This window comes from Solanum lycopersicum, chromosome 4 (assembly GCF_036512215.1).
Source record: "Solanum lycopersicum chromosome 4, SLM_r2.1".
NCBI lineage: Eukaryota > Viridiplantae > Streptophyta > Magnoliopsida > Solanales > Solanaceae > Solanum > Solanum lycopersicum.
Window position 1 is genome coordinate 37,477,232 of NC_090803.1, and position 14,588 is coordinate 37,491,819.

General features: G+C 35.1%; 1 pseudogene; it reads right to left on the reverse strand.

Annotated features, from left to right (window-relative positions):
- Window positions 1-2,010: 2,010 nt before the first annotated feature.
- On the reverse strand, window positions 2,011-3,797 carry LOC101268566 (probable ribose-5-phosphate isomerase 3, chloroplastic; annotated as a pseudogene).
- Window positions 3,798-14,588: the final 10,791 nt, after the last annotated feature.

Sequence of the window (14,588 nt, forward strand, 5' to 3'; positions counted from 1 at the left end):
TATTACATTTAAGCTTAGATTTAAATCAAAGAGTTGATAATTATGAACAACAACACAATATTTTATAATACATGCTATAAGTCTATAACCCTACAAATATACATTAGTCCCCAACAAACACATGAGGACACAAGTTAGAAAGTATATATGTACCTAAACTAAAACTTGAACTGTGATCCAATAAGGGAAAATATTTTTTATAAGTCATTTATAATATGTTGAGGATAATTTTGACCCTTTTTCTTTGTGCAAAACCAGATAGGAAAAAATAAACACACTCTAATTGACACCTCAATGTTCAGAAAATCTTGGATGAGTTTCTAATGTTTCAGGACTAAAAAGAATAAGTTCATATAAATTTAATGAAAAAGAATAGCTACCTGATTAGTTTTATTGCTATGACCTATAAGAGGCACTTTATGCAACAATCCTTTAGAGATGATTCATAAACAATTCAACATAGCAACAATACAGGGCAAAAAATATCATCCTAATGTAAACTACATATTTTCATGTAACATTATTTTGTTATGTTTTGTTTTTGTTGCCCTTTCTCAAATTTGCTTAATGGTTACTAGCATCACCCTCTTGGCTAATCTAAATAAAAATATGAATTAGAAATGAGGGAAAGGGTTGCATTCTGTAGGAATGCAAGAGTTACTTTTAATAATACTACCATAGAGAAGGAGAAACATACCTCAGAACTCATTGGACTATGAGTTGATACATAGAGAGAATAGACCACCTAAATCATCAACGAAATACTATGTGGACCTATTAAAAAATTACTAAAAAGCAGTTGATGCTCACAAAGCTAGATAAAAGCTTTCATGTTCAATAGGATGATTGGAAATAACATGTTTGTTCTGCAAACTAGTACTCGAAAGTCCAGAAATTATATCATTGATAGCCTTATCAAAAATCTTTAGGTTTTGTTGTCATGTTATTGGTTACAATCACAAGGCCACATGAAAAGATGACTTATAGAGAGAATGGATGGAAAAGTATAGGTAAAAACAATGAGAGTGGAATGTTTTTTAATGTATATTCTAGGTGGTCTTGTCCCACCTTCTAAATTATGTTTCAAAAAAATCACCATCAACTTTCTTGTACTACTTTTTTAACTTAATGTTCTTCTGATAAAATTTTCTTTGGTCATACTTATTTTATTAATTACTTTTGCATCTTTTCTTAATTGTACAAACTCGAATTATATGATGGAAAACTCGTTATTAAAGATAGACAATTGTTATTCCTACTTACCGATGATTCAAGGATTAACTCAATGAGAAGGACTCAAATTGTGATTAAAACATTCCAGGTTATCAAGAAAATCAGTTGAGAGTCAACAAATCATATAAAGATCATGCACACAGCAGGTTCACAAATTAGTAAGCTAAGAAAAAAAAAAGAAGAAACCAAACAGGAATTAAAGAGATAGATTTTAGGGAGCAAAATTACCTTGGCAGCTTCACATTACTACCAATTAGGCAAAGTGATAACAAAAATCATCAATAGAAATCAATAAGCATTTCCAAAAATGAAACAAAAGAAAATAGTATAGGTAATAAGAGAAACAACAATAACTTAATATAAATTTGAAAGTAGAGATAAGTAAATCCATCAAGGATACATGTTGACACTACTAAAGTTTACTTGTATCTTGATGGACAACTTGTCTGATAGTGATTAATGAAACACAATAGTAGGTTCTTCTCTCTATGTTGCATTGTTATCCTAATTACTAGTTTGTGTGGATGATAAAATACAACCAATGGTTTATACTTCTAGTCACTTTCTAATTTGTTATCAAGCTTCTATGTCATAGTATGAACTAAAAAATTAATGGATGAAGAATCAATATCCCTTTTAGACTTCAATTTAAAATCTTTTACAAGTTTTGACAAAAGGAATGTACGAATGATGGCATCGGACATAGGAAGGAGAAATAGAACACTTACTGCATGTCCATGTCATTCTTAAAGTTTCACACACTAGATGGTATGCCTTAAAATGAAAGGAAAATCAAAGGCAAATTTATGAGATGAAGTCCGTAAAAAGGAAAATAACAAACTAAAATGAAGATTAGCTCACCAAACCAATCGACACTTGAATTCCTCAGAATATATTGCTATTTACTCATAGATGAAGGAGACAGAATCAATAGTTAGAGAACTACATCTTGGCCAAAATATTTTGGTGTTGGAAGGAGAGAAAGACATGAAACATCGTTGAGCACAACGACTTTTTGTAGGATGTTACTCCTAAACAAAGTTAGGGAACAAACAATATCTAAACTAGAGCAAAATACCTATTTAACTTGTACATTGGAGCACCTAAATAGTATATATCCCACAATAATAAACCCCAAACCGAGCAACCCGCTAAATCACAAAAAAGGGTGTACATTACAACTTCTCTATAGCTGAACTTGTAAATCAGTGGTCTATAGCTGGGTACCTCGCCTAACTGCTTAAGCCGATAATATTATAAGCATACTTAAAATTTTCATTGGACAAAAAGTTTCTCCCCAAAGCATACACAAATATGTACTGGTCTCACAGTTTACTGAATATAATAATGCAACTTCAAAATATGACATGTAAAACACGTTTTTCACCGCTAAATTCTCTTTGTGAATATTCAATACTACACGTGTTTCAAGATCTTTTATGCATTCAGTATTTTGAAAGAGTTCTGTAAAGAAACAAGAAAAATAAAAAAGGGAACTTTCATAGTAACACATTGTTGCTGATGCTGAATGCATTTATCTCTATGAAATATTAAATTCTAGAGCAAAATAGAATTTCCCAAGTGATTATATAGACATATTCTAGGCCACAAATAAGTAAATTAGTTAGAATAGAAGAAACAAATAGAAATCACCAATAAGACATTTCTTTTCAATTCTAATATACAAATTACATTCATATGGGTGTATTATTGCTAAACATCTCTAGAAAAGGGCCAAACGTATTGAATTACAACAATAAACTCCTATTTCCTCTAAACAACAATGAAGCCAAAAAATTCCACTCAATATAAAAGTGAAAGATGTTCAGACCTCACCAGTTGGGAGGTAAAATTGATCAATGTTTCATTTGCACTTGACACTGACTCCTTCCTTCCCAGCAATGATAATGACAGTGGGAATATCCAAGAACAATCCATGATCCACCACTCCTTTGAAAGACGCGATATCTTTACCAGGCGCAGCATAATCCCTAATAGGAGTTCTGATATATAAATCAATAATATAATTCGAGTAATAAGCCACATATGGCTTCCCATTACCATCCAATGTCAAATTTGCATCAACACCCTCTTCCTTAAATAATTCCTGTAACCTAAAAAATTTTACATCCTACAAAACTGGACCACCTCAATCAACATACCCAACCTTGATCCAGAAAGACCTGAAACAAGCTTCGAATCATCGACCACAATAAAGATATTATCATACGCCGCATCCACAATCTTCTCTCATAAAAGAGCTCCTCTTTGACCTCGAATATGTTGAGATTCGGGTCGACCTCATCAACAGCATGAATATCTAGATCAATATGTGGTGGTCATCAAGAGTAGATAATGGGATGTTAAGTGACGAAGCTTGTTCTTCAGTATACTTTGAAGTGGGAACTCATACAATGTTCATAAGTTTGCCAGATGACACCCAATTTAGCTAAAACAGAAGATGTTGTTGAGCCAGTTTCTATACCAAGGACCATTCAACAATTTACAAACTAAATGTCCCTATCAGATGCGAGTTTCTTGAGTTCATCTTGGGTTAAAGTTAAGGAACGGGTGTAGAGAAGGATTTAATTGTAGCGCTTTTGGAGCGAATGCTGATAGTGGGGTTGCGTAAGAAGACAGAACATCTTCGTTGAGACAAAAGCTTCGAAAGAGATAATTTTTTTAAGAAAAAGTTATTTTTTAGAAAGATTTTTTTAAAGAGATAGGTTTTATTTTTTTTTTGATGTGACTCACATTAAGACCAAAAAAATTAATAAAATTGTCCCTGGTCGAACACAGTGTTGAAAAAACTTGCAACAGCCTAAGTGACAGATTTTAATATCCGTCACTATAAAAAAATTATTTAGATTAAATTCTAGTAAAGTATTTTATATTGCTATATAATTGAAATTTAATGAAAATATATTCATAAATCTACCAAGTCTTTTCCGTCACAAATTTCGTCGCCGAATCTTAATCAAAATTTTCACCCCAATTTTGTTGCAAAATTTGTAGCAAAATTATGGCCCCAAAAATTAGCACTAATTTTTAACGACTATAAAAATATTATTTCACCAATCTATCGCTATATGATATCTTTTAAATTTATTTGCATTTTTGAAAAAAACTAAATATTCCGCTGCGAATCCAACATTATTTAGTGATGAAGTACAATTTGTCTATAATATCTGTCGCTAAACAAAATTTTTTAGTAATGACTTAAAACAATAATTTTATTCTCACAACATAATTGTAGGAATTCTGACGACTCTTTGTTGTTTCTAATCTCTTTAAAGACTTTCATTTTCTCCATATAATGATGCATTAACTCTGGTACTATCAACCCTTCTTTACCAACTTCTAACCGTCCAAAAGAAGTGTTCAATTCTTCCCTGAAGGGCATTAGAAGGATCCATTTGTATGCTATAACGTTAATTGTTGTTGTAAGAAACAAAATGTGATATAGGTGATCATCACAGTTACCCTTGAAATCATCACAGAATCTACCTCGTTACCTAAAACAATATCTCCCCCTTGTTCAAAAACCATCACTTTTTTCTTATTAACATCTGCCTTTGATTAAAGTGAGATAGAGTCTAGGTCTTTCTCTCCTTTTACCTCTGACACTAATGATGATTCATCCCCATTGGTCAACACTATTCCTCTTTTTGTGGAATCCATTAAAAAACTCCTACTCGAGAAAGTCTATACACCTCTTGTGCTAACTCTTTCTTACGTTCCTTAAAATAGGTTGTACTACCCATATACAACCTGTTGAGGGCATCAACAACAACATTAATCTTACCTAAATGGTAAATAATACTTATGTCATAATCTTTGAGTAACTATGGTCACTCTCTTTGTTTGAGACTCAACTTTTTCTAACTAAACAGAAAGTGAAGTCTCTTTTAATGGCTGAACACATCCTCATCAACACCATAAAGAAAATGACTACACATCTTTATGGCTAATACTACAACATCCAGTTCTAAGTTATGGGCTGGGTAGTTCTTCTCATGAACTTTCTATTATTTAGAAGAATAATCTATAACATTATCATTCTTAATTAACAAACAACCCAAACCAACTCTTGTTGCATCACTTTACACCCCAAATCCTTAAGTACCTTTCGCGAAAGTTAAAATTGGGTTGTAGTCAACTTCTTTTACAATTGCTATAATCTTTTTTTTACAAGTTTCAGACCATTGTAACTTAAATATCTTTGAAGAATATTTGGTCAAAGAAGACAAAATGGATGAGAACCCCTCAACAAACATTCTATAGTAGCCAGTCAATCATAAGAAACTCCTAATATCATTAGGAGATGTGATTCTTGTCCAATTCTGCACTACTTCAATTTTCTTATTATCAACTATAATTCCCTCTCCCAGTACAATGTGGTCTATGAATGTTACATATTCAAGGAAAAATTCACATTAAAAGAACTTGGCATAAAACTCTCATTCGTTAAATTTCTGGAGAACTATTATGAGATAACTTGTGTGATATTCTTCATTCCTTTAATAGATTAGTATGTCATCAATATAAAGAATACCAAAAATAACTAAAAAATATTTAAACTCTAAGGTCCATGAGAGTTGGTGGTGAATTATCTAAACCAAAGGACATGAAGAAAAATTCTAATTACCATATAGGGTTCTAAAAGTTTTCTTTGGAATATCACATTCCATCACTCTTAACTGATGGTAGAAAGAATTGATGTTTAATTTTGAAAAATATGTGGCACGAAAATGTTGATAGTGTAAATCATCCATTCTTGGAAGAGGATACTTATTCTTTATGGTAACCTTGTTCAACGGACGATAATCTATACACATCCTAAGGGAATCATCTTTATTCCTCACAAATAAGACTAGAGCGCCCCAAAGTGAGATATTTTATACAATAAAACCTTTCTTTAGGAGGTCTTTTAAGTACTCCTTAAGAGCTTTCAACTCTGCTAGTGCCATTCTATATGGTGGAATAAATATAGGACAAGAATTTGGAAGAATGTCTATACCAAAGTCTATATCTCTCTTATGAGAGACTTCGAGAAAATCATCTAGAAAGACTTCTGGAAACTCTTTTACTACTAAAACTTACTGAATGCTAGGTATCTACACATTAGATTCATTAACATGGACTAAGTGATACACACGACCCTTAGAACTTCGTTCCATAAGGTACGAAATTAAACAAATCTTAGGCACTCCTGAACTGCTTTCCCACTCAAAGTTTTGAAACCTATTGATGCATAATAGGCACGAAGACAGTCCATACCTAGAATGAAATCATCTCTACCATGTCTAACTAAATAAGATCAACCATTGTACTCTTGTGATTGACTTAAACGCAACAATCATGATAGACTCTCTCTGCTAGCATAAACTCACAAACATGTTGTATAAACAGTAGGGCTCAAGATGTTGGTCACGATAAACATAAAACTAATTACTTGGATCATACCACTAATAACATGTTGTGTATCCTATTTCTCTCTGAGAATAATGATAGCATAATGAGAGTTTCCTTATCTCTTAGTCCCAGAAATAGGTTATTCAGATACATATCTATTTTGTGAATCAACTAAAGAAAAATGTGCTCTATTTTCCTCTTTACCATTTCTCTGCCTATTTTTATGCTACTCTCTTATAATATGACAATTCTTGAAACACTTGAAGCTATAAGTGGAGCCATCACGAAAAACCCTTGATTGTCTTCTACCACACTTGTCACTTGAACGAGTCTTATTACCCCCTGGTGCCTTACGACCTTGTGAATGTGAAGGTCTAGCTCTAAATTTCTGAGAATTCAAACTATTATACGCACATTCCTTCTTTATGTAGGTTCACTTCTCCTTTGTTCTTATATTAGGAAGAATATCACTTGATATTACTCCTTTGCTGCATGGAATCATTCCCTATGACTTAACCATCTTATTTATGAACTCTTCTCGATGCCTCAACTTTTCCTCATCAAATTATTGCACATAACTCATCTATTAACTTTGAAACCTTATTTTACTTACTCAATAGAAGAAATAACCAAGCTACAAATAAGTTCATTCTACTTCTCATATCAAAAACTATTATTATCTTTTATTAGTTAACGAGAGAAACTTCATTGATCATTGCACAGCAAACTCGATGAAAATCCTAAACTACATTCTAGGTATAGCTGGTGTTTACACTACCTTATGAATATGAAGTGAAGTACGTATGAATGAATGACGCATACTCTGTGTTCGCTAAATATGGATCCCTAATAGAGGTCCCATATGTTGAGCCATCATTTTTGGAATGTCTTGATGTCATGTCAATGATTCCAATGTTTCATTGCATATGAATGAATGATATGTTTCGCATAAAATAAGAAAACAAAAATTTCAAATTTTCCGCGAAAAATTAACCGAGAAGAAGTAAGTATGACTTATGTAGGCTTGTGTACGACCTCTTTGACGTCAATGATGCCGATCTCGTATAGGGTATAGATTGTTATCGTGGCGATTCCCTAGTTGTTGGGCCAAGAAATTTGGGATACATAACTACCAATTTCCATGCAAGATACTAAGAAAGGATTGCTATAGCTAGAATAACCACGTTTTAAACCTGTGGGAAACACTTATGCCCTAGTTACTCTCATCACTTGATAAATCTCAAATATTCATACTTGCCACTTGTTTACTTAGAAATATTTAATTCTTTTTGTTATTTAGAACCCCCTCTTTTATGACCTATTTTCTGAAAGGACTTGATTAAATATATTTAATTGTAGTTTAAAATTATGTCTAAATCATTTTCCTCGTAGGATCGACCCCAACCTCATAGTTGGATTATTTACTTGATACGACGCTTATACTTTTTTGGAGAAGTAAATTTGAGTGCATCAAATTTTTGTGCCGTTTCCAGGGAAAATAGAGTTAAGATTAATTTTAAGCACATTACCGATGTTTGGTCAACACTTTCCTAATTTTACTTTTTCTCTTTGTTTTTGTCTCTCGCAGGTCTAGCTTTAGTGTATGCCAACTACACGGAGTCGAGGAGAACCCTTAACTTCCACTTGATCAAGAACTAAGACGCACACTTTGCAGAATGAATATTCAAATAATTCTCTTTATATCGATGATGACATCAACCGTCAATTTCCCACGACGGTTGATGCTCATAATCGACTGAGTGTTGATAACCTTGGCAAAAATTATCCGATGAGGCAACCTCCTACACCATGCCCTCAAGAGTACTATAAAGGAAATGTTAACAAAGCTGACTCTAATGGGAAACTTGTCCTACCTTTCTACAAAAGGGTCATAATTTAGTGGTAACTAGTAGTCTAATGCAAATTATACCAACTAGAGGTTTGTTTCCGGGACTATCTTCTGAGGACCCGCATGCTTAAATCACCAAAATTAGGTCGAGTTGTAAGAGTTGTGTGGGGAGGACTGATTTGAACATGGACGTCATTGGGTTAAGAGTGTTCCCTCACTCACTGTTGGGAGAGGCTGCTATATATTTTACTGAGCTCCCCTATAACTCAATCTATACTTGGAATCAATTGAGGGATGTGTTCTTAGCATATTACTACCTAGTTTCTAAGAAGTTAAACCACACAGATACAATCAACACTTTTGTGGTACTACCGGAAGAATCAATCATTAGTATTTGGGATAGTTTCACCTCGTTCTTGTAATGTGTCCCCATTCACCGCATCGATGATGAGTCACTGAAAGACTACTTCTATCGAGGATTATTTGATAACAATAAAGCTTCACTGGATATGATAGCGTGTGTTTCTTATGGGGAGTATCCTTATGATGAGATCACTAAGAAGGTAGAGAAAATCTCACGAAATAATAAAGCTTGGAGCACTACGAAGTTGTATACTAGGAGAAACACTTTTGCAGTGCAATTTGTACACAACCCATCCACAGATGAGACTCGTGACGAAATGACTCAAATGAGAACTGAGCTTGGGTTGGTGTTCAAACACATCACTGTGGGGAAGAAAAGGGTAATGCACTAAACTAGTTGTGTAAACCACCATTGCCAACTGATGAGTAGTACTATGAGGAGGACTCTTATGAGGTAAATGAGAAGACGGGGGATTTGACAAAACGCCCAAGGCTCTAATCAGGAGAATTGGAACCAAAGTCAAGGAAATAAAGGTCAGAACTATGGTAATTACAACTTAGAGGGTCATTATGTCCAATATAGGAATTACAACCGCGATAACAACTTCAATAGGGGTAACAATGGTAAAATAAATGATAGGAGTGGGCCCTATGTTCCACCTCTAAATCGTAAAGTAACTGCTAGGAATAGTTGAGGTAGTATGGCGCGAGTTGAGGATATGCTGCAGAAAATGATGACGAGGTTTGATGCTAGTGATGAGAACACTAATGTGTTGAGGAGTGACATAGCGTGTATTGGCCAAAAAGTTGATGCACATGCAATCTGGATCATGCATCTTGAGTTGCGAATAGCCCAATTGTCTTAGACTATGAACCCATGCAAACCGAGCACTCTTCCTAGAAATACTGTCCAAAATCTTAAAAAATGATGGACATTGTATGACAGTCACAAATGCCTGGTTATGCAATGTTCATGAATGATATGTTCACTAAGAAAAGATTGATTAGTTTTGAGGATGATGATAGAATGCAGTATTGTAGTGCTATTGTTACCAGGTCTGTAGTGCAAAAGAAATAATATCCGGGTTCCTTCACTATTGCATGTACAATCGGGTTATTACACTTTGCAAAAGAATTATGTGATCTCGGGGCAACAATAAATTTGAGTACTCCCTCAATTTACAAGAAGTTGAGTTTGGGTGACCCAAAGCCCACTTTGATGTTACTACTGATGGCCGATCGTTGATTAAGAGGCCTATCTGGATACTCCACGATGTTTTAGTAAAGGGGGAGTCATTCATATTCAAGCCAATTATGTTATTCTTGAATGTGAGGTTTATTTTGAGGTTCCTAATATTCATGGGACGCCATTCCTTGTTATGGGTAGAGACTTGGTTGATATGGACAAAGGGTAAATGAAATTTCAGTTAATAATAAAGAGGTTACTCTTAACATTTGTAGGTTTATAAAAAAGAGTTGTGAGAACCAATCGGTATATGTCATATCTTACAAGTTTTAAAAGTCAGCAAGGGTATGAATAGAAGAGCATCTGGGGGTAGAAGCACTAGCGGCAATGATCAATAAGTTTTATAGTGATTGCATTAAAGAGTATGGGTCATTGGCCTCAACACTTGATCTAGGTGATGTTCTGTTAAAACAAAGAAGTTGATGTTCGATATGAAGCATCGCGAGTCTCCACCATCAAAAACATATATGGAGGAGGCTCCAAAAATAGAACTTAAGCCTCTACCACCTCATCTGAGGTATGTATTCTTGGAAAAGAAGACACTTTGCTTATAATTATTGCATCATATTTGAATGTGCAACAAAATGAGAGTTCTGTGGAGGTGTTAAAAAGGTTCAAAAGATATATTAGGTGGACTATTGCGGATATTATTTGGATCCCTCAATTGATTTGTTCACATAAAATCCAACTCATGTCCGATCATAAGAAATTTATTGAGAACCAGAGATATTTAAATCCACTTATGGAAGAGTTGGTGAAGAAGGAAATTATCAAGTGGTTGGATGATGGTGTGATATATCCATTTGTCGATAGTAGTTGGGTATGCATTGTTTAGTGTGTACCTAAGATAAGGGGAATGACTTTGGTACCCAATTAGAATAATGCGCTTCTCCTGATTAGACGGTGACGGGATGGAGGCTGTGTATGGATTATAAGAAATTAAATGCATGGACCCAGAAGAACCATTTTCCTATGACCTTCATGGATTAGATGTTGGATAGACTGCAGGAAAGGGGTGGTACTGATTTCTTGATTGTTATTCAGGTTGTAATCATATTTCTATTGCAACAAAAGAACAAGAGAAAACCACTTTTACTTGTCCTTATGGAACCTTCTAATTCAAGAGAATGACAGTTGGGTTATATAATGCACTGGCTACGTTTCAAAGGTGTATGTATTGATATTCCCCGATATGGTGGACGACACTATTGAGGTGTTTATGGATGATTTTTCATTAGTTGGTGACTTCTTTGAGTGGTGTTTGAGTCATTTGTTCGGGGTTCTTAAGAGATGTGAAGATTAATCCTTGTGCTAAATTGGAAAAAATGTCACTTCATGGTAAAAGAAGGTATTGTATAGGGTCATCGGATTTCTGAAAAGGGTATGGCTGTTGATCGACCTAAAGTTGAGGTTATAGAGATACTTTGCCCACCCATATTTCTAAAATGTGTGAGAAATTTTCTTGGGCATGCAGGATTTTATCAGAGGTTCATCATCGATTTTTTAAAGATTGCACATTCTTTTTGCAAGTTGCTTGAGAAAGAGTGTAAGTTTCATTTTAATGAATCATGTCTTAAGGATTTTTTTGAGTTGAAGGAAAAGTTGCTGAAATTGATGATACTTTCCGTGATGAGCACGTACTAGCTTCCTCCCAACACCTGATTCCATAGTTCACAGACTTTGCAAATTATCTAGGTAGTGATATCGGCCCACCATATTTGTCCTTTCATCAAAGGAATAAGTTCATGCATGATGTAAAAAAGTTCTTTTGGGATGAGCCTTACTTCTAGAAGTTGTGCTGATGGGCTTATTCGGCATTGTGTCCTGAAGATGAGATGTTGAGTGCTTTGGAGGCATGCCATTCTTTTCCTTTAGGCGGGCATCAAAGTGGTACCCAGATTGCTCATAAGTTCTTGCAATGTAGCTACTATTTGCAAACCATCTACCAAGATGCCCAAAAGTTTGCCAAGGCATGTGACAGATGCAAAGGAGATGGTGGCATTTCGAGAAAGCAATATCTCCCTTTAAATCCGATTCTTGTGATCGAATTGTTTGATGTGCGGGACATTGACTTTATATGACCTTTTTTGACTTCTCGTGGGATCAAATACATTCTTGTGGGATTCGATTATGTGTCAAAATGGGTAGAAGCTATTGTGCTTGTGAATAATGAAGGGAAGAGTGTCACCGCGTTCTTGAAACAGAACATTTTTTCTAGATTTGACACCCTAAGGGATATAATCAATTATGGGAAATCCCACTTTTTCAACAAGATGTTGAAGGGATTATTGAAAAAATATGGGTTCTCCATAATATGGCCACACCTTACCATCCTCAAACAAGTGGGCAAGTTTAGGTGCCAAAAAAGGAGATTAAGAAGATTTTGGCAAAAACGTTGAATGCTCATAGAACGGATTGGTAAAGGAAGCTTGATGATACTCTTTTGTCCTACCAGACACTATATAAGACTCCCATAGGTATGTCCCCATACCAACTTGTATATGGTAAGGCTTGTCACTTAAAGGTTGAATTAGAGCATGAGGTCATCTATGCAATGAAGAAGGTGAAAATGGATTGAAATGAGGCTGTGGAACAGAGGTTATGGGTTGAATGAACTTGATGAATTTCTCTTGAAGGAATATGAAAGTTCAACCCTCTATAAAGAAAAGATGAAGAAGTACCATTACTAAAAGATTGAGAAGCGTGATTTTTTGGTTGGGGATTTGGTTCTTTAGTTCAATTCTAGGTTGTGCTTATTTTCGGGCAAAGTAAAGTCCAAATAGATTGGTCCCTATTTTATCACCAACTATTCCCTCATGGTGCGTTTGAGTTGAAGAACAAGGAGGGTGTGAGGTTAAAAGTGAATGGATAGCGAATAAAAATCTATATAGGCCTTGCTGAAATGGCGAATGAAGTGACCGAGGCATACCATCTTGATGAAATCTGAATAATAAGGAGTCCTCCGTCGTGCTGCGACGTTAGATCAAGCGTTTATTGGGAGGCAGCCCAATATGTATCCTATAGCAAAATATAGGATTTTCATGATTTTCTAGGCACAGTTGCATTATTTTTTGTTTTATTATTTATGTCACGTATAAATGTTCCTTCATTTTTCCTTAGAAGTGTTTGCTATAGCGTACAGTAGGGTCTGTGTCCAATGAGTATCCAAAAAACACAAAAATATTAGCTTAATGTGTGATTAATGTGCAAGGACCAAATCAGCAGAAATCTGCAGAAAATTGTTCTTGTGCACCCATCGACGAACACATTGACGGACCGTCGTCCCATAGACAGACCGTCGGTAGGTCCGTCGAGCCCATGTATGTTTGAAGTTTTCTATGTTAGGGAACTGTCGACGGACCATCAACAGACTTACGGTCCCTGGACAAGTATGTTTCAGTTACCCAGCCCTTCACAAAACCCGCATAACCATTTACCTCCCTACTTTCTCCCATTTTTCTCCTCTTCCTCATCTATTAACTCCCATTTAATCATAAGATTCACACACTTCCCCCACTTTCATAAAATCCATTCTCTTCCCAAATATTCCATCTTCTTCAATCTCCTTGCTGGTTTGTGTTGTGGTTGTTGTTGATGCTGTTCAATTACAAGTGTGCATACTCCTTTTCCTCCATTACAATTTCTTGATATGTTCTTTTGATCTCCTAGATTAACAACCATTAATTTTTATGTTAACTTGATGTCTTACTTGTGGGTTTCATATTTCGGACCCATTTGCATGCTAAAAGTTTAAACCTTAAGTCTTAAGTCGATTAGAACGCTGAATATGAAAAGTGATCGAGGTGTTTTGTTAAAAATGTGTTGTGTTTTCATGTTGTGTTTTCGACCTAGGATTTTTATAGACTACAGAATCAAATGGTCAAACTATTATAATTCATGCCCTAGGAATGATGAAATGTTGGGTTAAATGTAAGAGAAACTTAAGGTCTCTAAGAATACTCTGAATTCGTACATTGGTGGAAACAAGATGGCTTCATAATTCGTCCCAGAAGGAAAGAAGGAGACATCATCGATAGACTATCGAACCCTCAACGGACCATTGTTGGGGTCCATTAACCCTAAAATCCCTTCCTTATTCTAAGTGACCATTGACGGACCACCGTCCCTTCAACAGTCTGTCCTGCATAACCATCGACATTGTTATAACCCTTTTTACTGATTTTGTAGCAAAAAATATTCTAAGTGTCCGTCTACGGACCCTATTGACGGACGGGCGTCCCTTTGACGATCCGTCCAGCACAACCATCAACGTTCTTAGAACCTATATTTGTGATTTTCTATAAAAATATTCTATGTGTCCATCAACGGACCCTAATGACAAACCATAATCGTTTCGACGGTTCATCCTAAAAAACCGTCAACGCTGTTAGAACCTTTGTTTTATACTTGCTAAAAATATTCTTCTAATTGAACCTCGACAAACCCCATGACAAACCGTCGTCCCTTCGACAGAGCGTCGAC